Source organism: Coptis chinensis, chromosome 2 (assembly GCF_015680905.1).
Source record: "Coptis chinensis isolate HL-2020 chromosome 2, ASM1568090v1, whole genome shotgun sequence".
Classification (NCBI taxonomy): Eukaryota; Viridiplantae; Streptophyta; class Magnoliopsida; order Ranunculales; family Ranunculaceae; genus Coptis; species Coptis chinensis.
In genome coordinates this window covers 103,508,184-103,514,866 of record NC_141457.1, presented here as the reverse complement: position 1 = coordinate 103,514,866, position 6,683 = coordinate 103,508,184, and the positions used below count along the sequence as shown (strand labels likewise).

At 35.0% G+C, this 6,683-nt stretch overlaps 1 pseudogene; it reads right to left on the bottom strand.

Moving 5' to 3' along the window:
- Window positions 1–3,031: 3,031 nt before the first annotated feature.
- Window positions 3,032–3,935, bottom strand: LOC147519895 (uncharacterized; annotated as a pseudogene).
- Between the last annotated feature and the right edge of the window lie 2,748 nt (window positions 3,936–6,683).

Genomic DNA, 6,683 nt, shown 5'->3' with positions numbered 1-6,683 from the left:
CTGTACAGTAACTACGCTTTGACATATTTAGATATCAAATCTGGTACGCATGACAACATATGACCAATTAGCCAAAACATTCTCACATTAAAACCGACATAAAGATCAAAACATAATGAGTGGCCATTAACTAAGAAAGAAGGGGGATCGCGACCAACTAATATCTTTATTTTCACTCTACTTGGTACAAAAATTCAAATCTTATGAGCATTCGAGTCATTTTTTGCACATTATACAGAGAGATTTCTGATCCCCTCTTGTCAGCAAAGTCTTCATGCTCATTATCTAAAGGATCATTCTGACCGTACCATAGCCGCTGCCACTTATTGCACCACCACTAAAAAAAATTATCACTGCCACCTCCAACATCTTCAGGCTCATTATCTAAAAGATCATTTTGACCATACCATAGCTGCTGCCACTTTCACCACCACTAAAAAAGTTATCACTGCTACCTCCAGCAGCGGCACCATACTCCCCACCGCTTCCACCATAACCACCAGCAGTAGCACCTCCATCAAAATTGGTTGCACTACCATAGACACCACCTCCACCACCACCATAGCTGATATGCCGCCACCATAACCACGTGTCATGTGTCTTCACATCAAGTTAGAAAACGAATGAGTGCATTTCAAGAAGCTTGGACAGATGGGTTTCATGTTAAGTCATAGAATTTACGCACTTTTAACATGTAATTAACTTTCAAATTGATCTTGAATGTCTCATGTTGACCTGAGCTCCTACTTGCACTTTTGTGGTGGTTAAGTACTCTTCAGTAGAATACGGCTTCTTCGTAAGTGATAGCATCTCAATACATTGATAAATAAGATTTAATAGAAAAATAAAAGACATAGGTTAGAGGCAGAAAACACATTAACCACATTAACAAAAACCTTAATAAGCACCATAATGTTCTGCTCAAATTATAAATATTCCAAAGTACATACCAAAGTCACATCTACAGAGCTAGATAGCCAATCTAGGCTTTGGCATAATAATTAAAAAGTATGTGCAAATGCAAATCAAATGTAGGATTCAGTCTGACTATTTATAAGATTAATCGTGAACTGGATTGTTTATGGTATTAGCTAGAAGAACTTACAATGGTCCATTTGATCTTAGAGTTAGAAAGTGAAAGCAATCATATTGCGAGAAGGAGTATGTAGACACATATCGAGCCTTCATCTTTCATCCAATGATCAGTGTAATGCAATTTTTTGCTACAAAAGCAAAAAGATAAAAATGATGAAAGTAGCACCAAGAAAAAATATAGATGAGTTCTAGTGTTTCGAAACCCTTTTATCCTTCTTTAAATTGGGGAAGAAAGCGGAAGTATTTGGCAAGAAATTGGATTTATCAAAAGCGGTGTTACTAAAAAATGAGAAAATGACAGTAAAAAAAATACACTACTCGAAACAACATCCACTTCCAATCATAAAAATTTCGATATCAATTTTAAAGCACCTACTGCAGTGAAAGAAATTAACATGACAAATCCACAAACTCATTAACAACTACTAATGGGAAGACTTTAAAAAGAGGACAACTACTACGTACAACAACACTAAAAGGTTAGTTGCACGATGCTTTCTGACTCGGATTCCTATCTACAATGTAGCACCTGATATTTTCACACAATAATTATGTGTTTTGTTGCCCTTGGTATTTTTTTAAACGATAATTGTTTTTCAAAATAGATATGTAAATAATTTGCAAGCAATGACATACTGGTGCAACTTTGCTTGATTCTTCCTTATGGTCAAAAGTAAAAAAAGTTAAGACTACATAGTACATATATAATTAATGGCTCTAAGATTCTATTTGATGCACTGTTAAGCTGTTGATTACTTCAAATTTCAAGAGCAAATCTACATGAAACTTTGGCATACACTTTTCAAGACTTGAGCATTTCTATGTCCTGAATCCGAACCTACCTATGCAATGCATAAAAAGTTGCTAATACTATTATCATGTCATATTTGCTATCGAAGCAAAAGTAATTTAGTGACTTGAATATACCCTTGAACCAAAAGACACCTAAGAAAGATTTATGTACTATCAAGTTATACATTTTTTTTTTATACACGCACACACCCAAGAAGGATTTTAAACTCGAAACATTAGTTCCACGACTGAATTTCTTTAACTCAACCCCTATTGTAATATACTTACCCACTTTGGTTAGACTGAAATCAGAAGAACCACGAAAGACGTATATAGGTTCTTCAGACATACGATAGTCAAGACTGATTAAACATGACATTGTTTTCTTTAGTCTGCAAATTAAATGTCATATTACGAAGAAATCCTTACCAATATCTTCATCTTGATAAGTACATTTTAACCATTAAGAACATAAACTATGGTACGTTCTTACGTTTTTTTTATTGTACAAATCAAAGTTTTTATGTTTCTTTTTTTTTCTTTTCCAAATGATGTAGGCAAAGAAACTATTCCAGTTAGTGAAAAAGAACTGACTTCATAACCAAAGACAAACTTCAATCATTCATTATGGAGGTATTGAATCATCGATTTGACACAAAGAGTTGATTGCAATTTAATCGCAGATTGCAAAACCATAAAAAAAAATAAACATTCGAAAAATCCCATCATCACCAACACAAAGCACTCATTTATATACATATGTTAAGTCATGCATATCATATACTTAAACTGAAAAAGGTGAGCCAACACAAAGCCTATGAAGGTTACCAACTGATGGTCTTTCCTCCTATGAAAATTTCTCCAGAGCCTCTCGATTTCTGATTGTTGCCAAAGTAGATACTTTGAGCTGGTACCATTGTTTATCAAAAACCTGCAAAGTGATTCAAGGTTTGACAATACATTTTATAGTGCTGCAACAACAACTATTTCTACAATAATAATTTGTAAGGAAGCAATTTATCAACCTTGAATTCTTGTTTCACTTTCAATGAAACATGATGATTGCCAAGTACAATACATGTTCTGATAGTTTCACTAATAATTGAATCAACACTCGAATCGAGCAGTAAGCAACGTAGGCATGTAGCAAAGTAGCAAAAGTGCAAAACCATTAGGACTTGACAAAAGTTTGATTAAGTGCTGATAGAATGATACCATGGTCCATGGATGAATCGTCCATCTTTCCCTCATTGTTTAGCGTGGTTCAATTTTGATTTCCAAAACACTGATTGTAACCCATAAATTTCTAGAGTCTATGTAGACTCCTTTGTAAACGATCGATCACTTATGTGGATTTTATTTTGGGCTCTCAGTAATTTTCCATAGCAATTGAATGCAATGCAATCCCAAATCCGCACCAATTTACGCACTCACCTGCTCAAGTGCCACATTCAAATTTTCTCTCTTGTAATTCAATCACAATCTACGTCCTTATGCAAATTTGCATATGAATCAGAAAAAATTACTTTTGGAAATAAAATCAAATTTCACTGGGTAATATTCTTGTCTCTTAGTCCTAAAAACCTCAATATATCGCCTACCCATGCTTTGTCTATTTCTCTAAGAGCAAAATCAACCTGAAGAGGATACCCCAGAACACAAAAACCTGCATGCTTGAACCTCCCGTCCTTGTTGACCAACAAGTATGTCAACTATGTCAAGACCATCAAGAACTCAACAATATCTGGTTCGGCCACAATCAAAGGGGAGTCTCGCGAATCGGACAAATGAGAAAAAGGTGGTGGTGGTTGAGCATTGTAAGCATCCGAAGGAGGATGAGGAGGTGGTGGTGGAGAAGCACCGCACATGAAACGGAACCGGTGGCCCCATAAAAGGATGGAGGCTGATCAATTATGCGTTGCCGTTTAAGACCCAAATCACGCCCATCGCCACCATCACCATATTTCCTTCAAAAACAAATAAAAAAAGAAAAAGAGAGAGTGCAAACTCAATATTCACCTGAATAAGATCATTGGGGTCGATGACATTTGCAATGGCGTTGGCAAAAGGTTCTCAGTCTTGACTTAACATACCACCAGTAGGATCAGCAATTTTGATCCAATTGTCTAAAACTTGACTGTGTGAAGCTGTAATCATCAATCCAATAACTGATTTCGTTTTAATTGATCTCTGATTTGAATAGAGTCTCTCGCTTATGATTCTTTTTTTTTGTGTGTGAGAGAGACTTGAAACTTCAATAATGTTAGTAAGGTTATGGAGGGCTTGAAGGGATAACTTTAGTTTAATTTTGGAAGAAGAATAAGAGAGAGTGTTTGAAGAGATGATTTTTTTTTTTTTTTTTTTTTTTTTTTGAGTTGGAGATGTTTTGTATAATTAAAAAGAGAGTATGAAAAGAGGGCTTTTGTTTTTTCTCTATTTTGAATTACGAACAATTAAAATCGGTAAAAAAGGACGTAGATTTGTTTTTTTTATGCCAAATTATTGTAAAATCTGATGTATCAGTCTCAAAAAAAAAAAAAAGGCTGACGTGGGTCACTGGGAGCATTCTCAACTACTCAGTATTCATGGTCTTTGATGGGAAGGCGGAGAGGCGAAACATTTTAGATCACTAAATAGTTTTGATTAAGATAAAACAAACACAAAAGTAAATAACGGACCCAACAATCCAAAGAGCCCAATTCTAAATGAACAGACTACAGAAAATTTGTTGTCACAAATATATTTTATTTTATTATTTATTGTGAAAGGTTTGTGAAACAGTGCATGCATGCCCCTCTTTCTCATTTTGTTTGAAACGTTTCTCGTGAAGAAAAAATTGTACACAACCACATATATATTAAGAATATTTTATGGTGCAACATTTTCATTTAGCAAATTATGATACACACATAGTTCGTGATTCCGAACGAAACTCCGGAATTCCGCTCAGAATTTCGGTTTTTCAAAAAATCGAAATTTTAAATATAGTGTCGAAATAATTGAAATTCTGAAAGAATTTGAAATTCCAAATTCTATAGGGTCGAAATTTACTGGATTTCGGTTTTTGGATTTACCGGAATTCCGAGAATTCCGAAATCCCGAACACTGGATACACACAAATTATGTTTATCAAAAAAAAACATAGTTCAAGATTTTGGAATTTTTGAAATTTCGACAACTCAAAATATCGGAATGCCGGCCACTATTCAGATGTATTCCGAGTATATTTCGCAATTTGTAATATTTTGACCCTTAATATATAATTTCGAATTTTTCAAAAACCGAAATATTTAGCAGAATTCTGAGATTCCATTTGAAATCATCAACTATGATACACCCATACAGAAATATAGAATCGATTCCAGTTTGCAACACCCTGCTTCAGTTCATTGATAAATTTTAAGGGATTCAAACTAATAATTTGGTGATAGGTCCACGACCTAATGGAGCTTTTGTTGTCATTACCAACCACAGAATAAGAACACACAAGAATGGCTTTCCTTCAAGGCTTCAAGTTCTTGAAGACCGAGAAGCATCTAAAGTTTTGAATTAACCCATTGGTTAGCTTTTACTCGAAAGTGTTTTGTTATGTTTCTAGTAAAAGCATTCCAAAGGACACTCCTTTTCACCAACGAACCTTTTGGGACCACGCAAACCCCACAGCCTCACACCTGCACAGCTCCACTTTTAAGCATTTCCAGCTGTATGTTGATGTACAAGAGTGAAAATAAACCCAACCCACCTCACATGAGAGCACAACAACACTGGCCCCAAATGTTGCTGAATCTCAAATACCGAAAGGTTGTAGTGGCCGTGTTGCTTTATTAGTTTTTTTTTCAAGTGATTGAAGTTCTTTCTGGTATCAGTTGACTGTTGTTTCATAGTCTTTGACTCTTTGGTCTTCTAGGATTTAGATTTATCTGCTTTTCGTTGAAATTCCTCTACGGACTCGAGATCTCTACAACCGGGTACAGATATCATCTCTATAACCGTGTTATCTCGCCGTTGATCCGAATCCGAGATGTGTATATGTGGTACAGAGATCAATCTCTGTACCCGGTTATAGAGAAATCGGTCTCTTCCCCTACCAAACCTGGTTAGAAAGAATGTTTGCAGTTAGCACTGGTCTGAACTCCAACTCCGAAAGAACTATAAACCTTTTTGAAAATTGGAATGAATGGGAATCCAAGGAATGCGGCAATTTTTTTGTTTAAAAAAATAATAATAATAAATTTTTATTTATAATTTTCTGCATTTTATTAAAGAAATCTACCAATATTTTGGATAGAGTTAAGTATGTGTTTAGCTAACTAATTGGTGAAATTGGCAAATTATACTTAAAAAAAAACAAAAACAAAAACAAAATGAGAACTGGGATACTAGTGAAGGAGGAGGCTCCTGTCAATTTTCTCATTTATCCTGAATAAGAGAAGATCGACACTTTGGCCTTCGGATGTATTGATCTACAATTAGTCTCAGAGGAATCATGGGTGTGTTGATATAACTGGAGCCTCTCCGTTGGTAATATAGTCTTTGAGGTCGGAGAAACAACTAATAGAGCAGTGGCAAGGAAGATAGAGAAACACGAAGAGACTTGTAGGACTAACCAACACTGTTTCATTCCATTCAGTTTTAACACTTTTGGTTTCTTAGCATATTAGTCTGTTGAGCTCCTTAAGATATTGCAGAAAATCATAGACTGTAACGTAATGACAACTGGTTCTAACGAGTTTGTATTTAGGATAATAGAATTTGTCATTCAAAAATGACTTACAACACAATTTGTTGCATGCTTG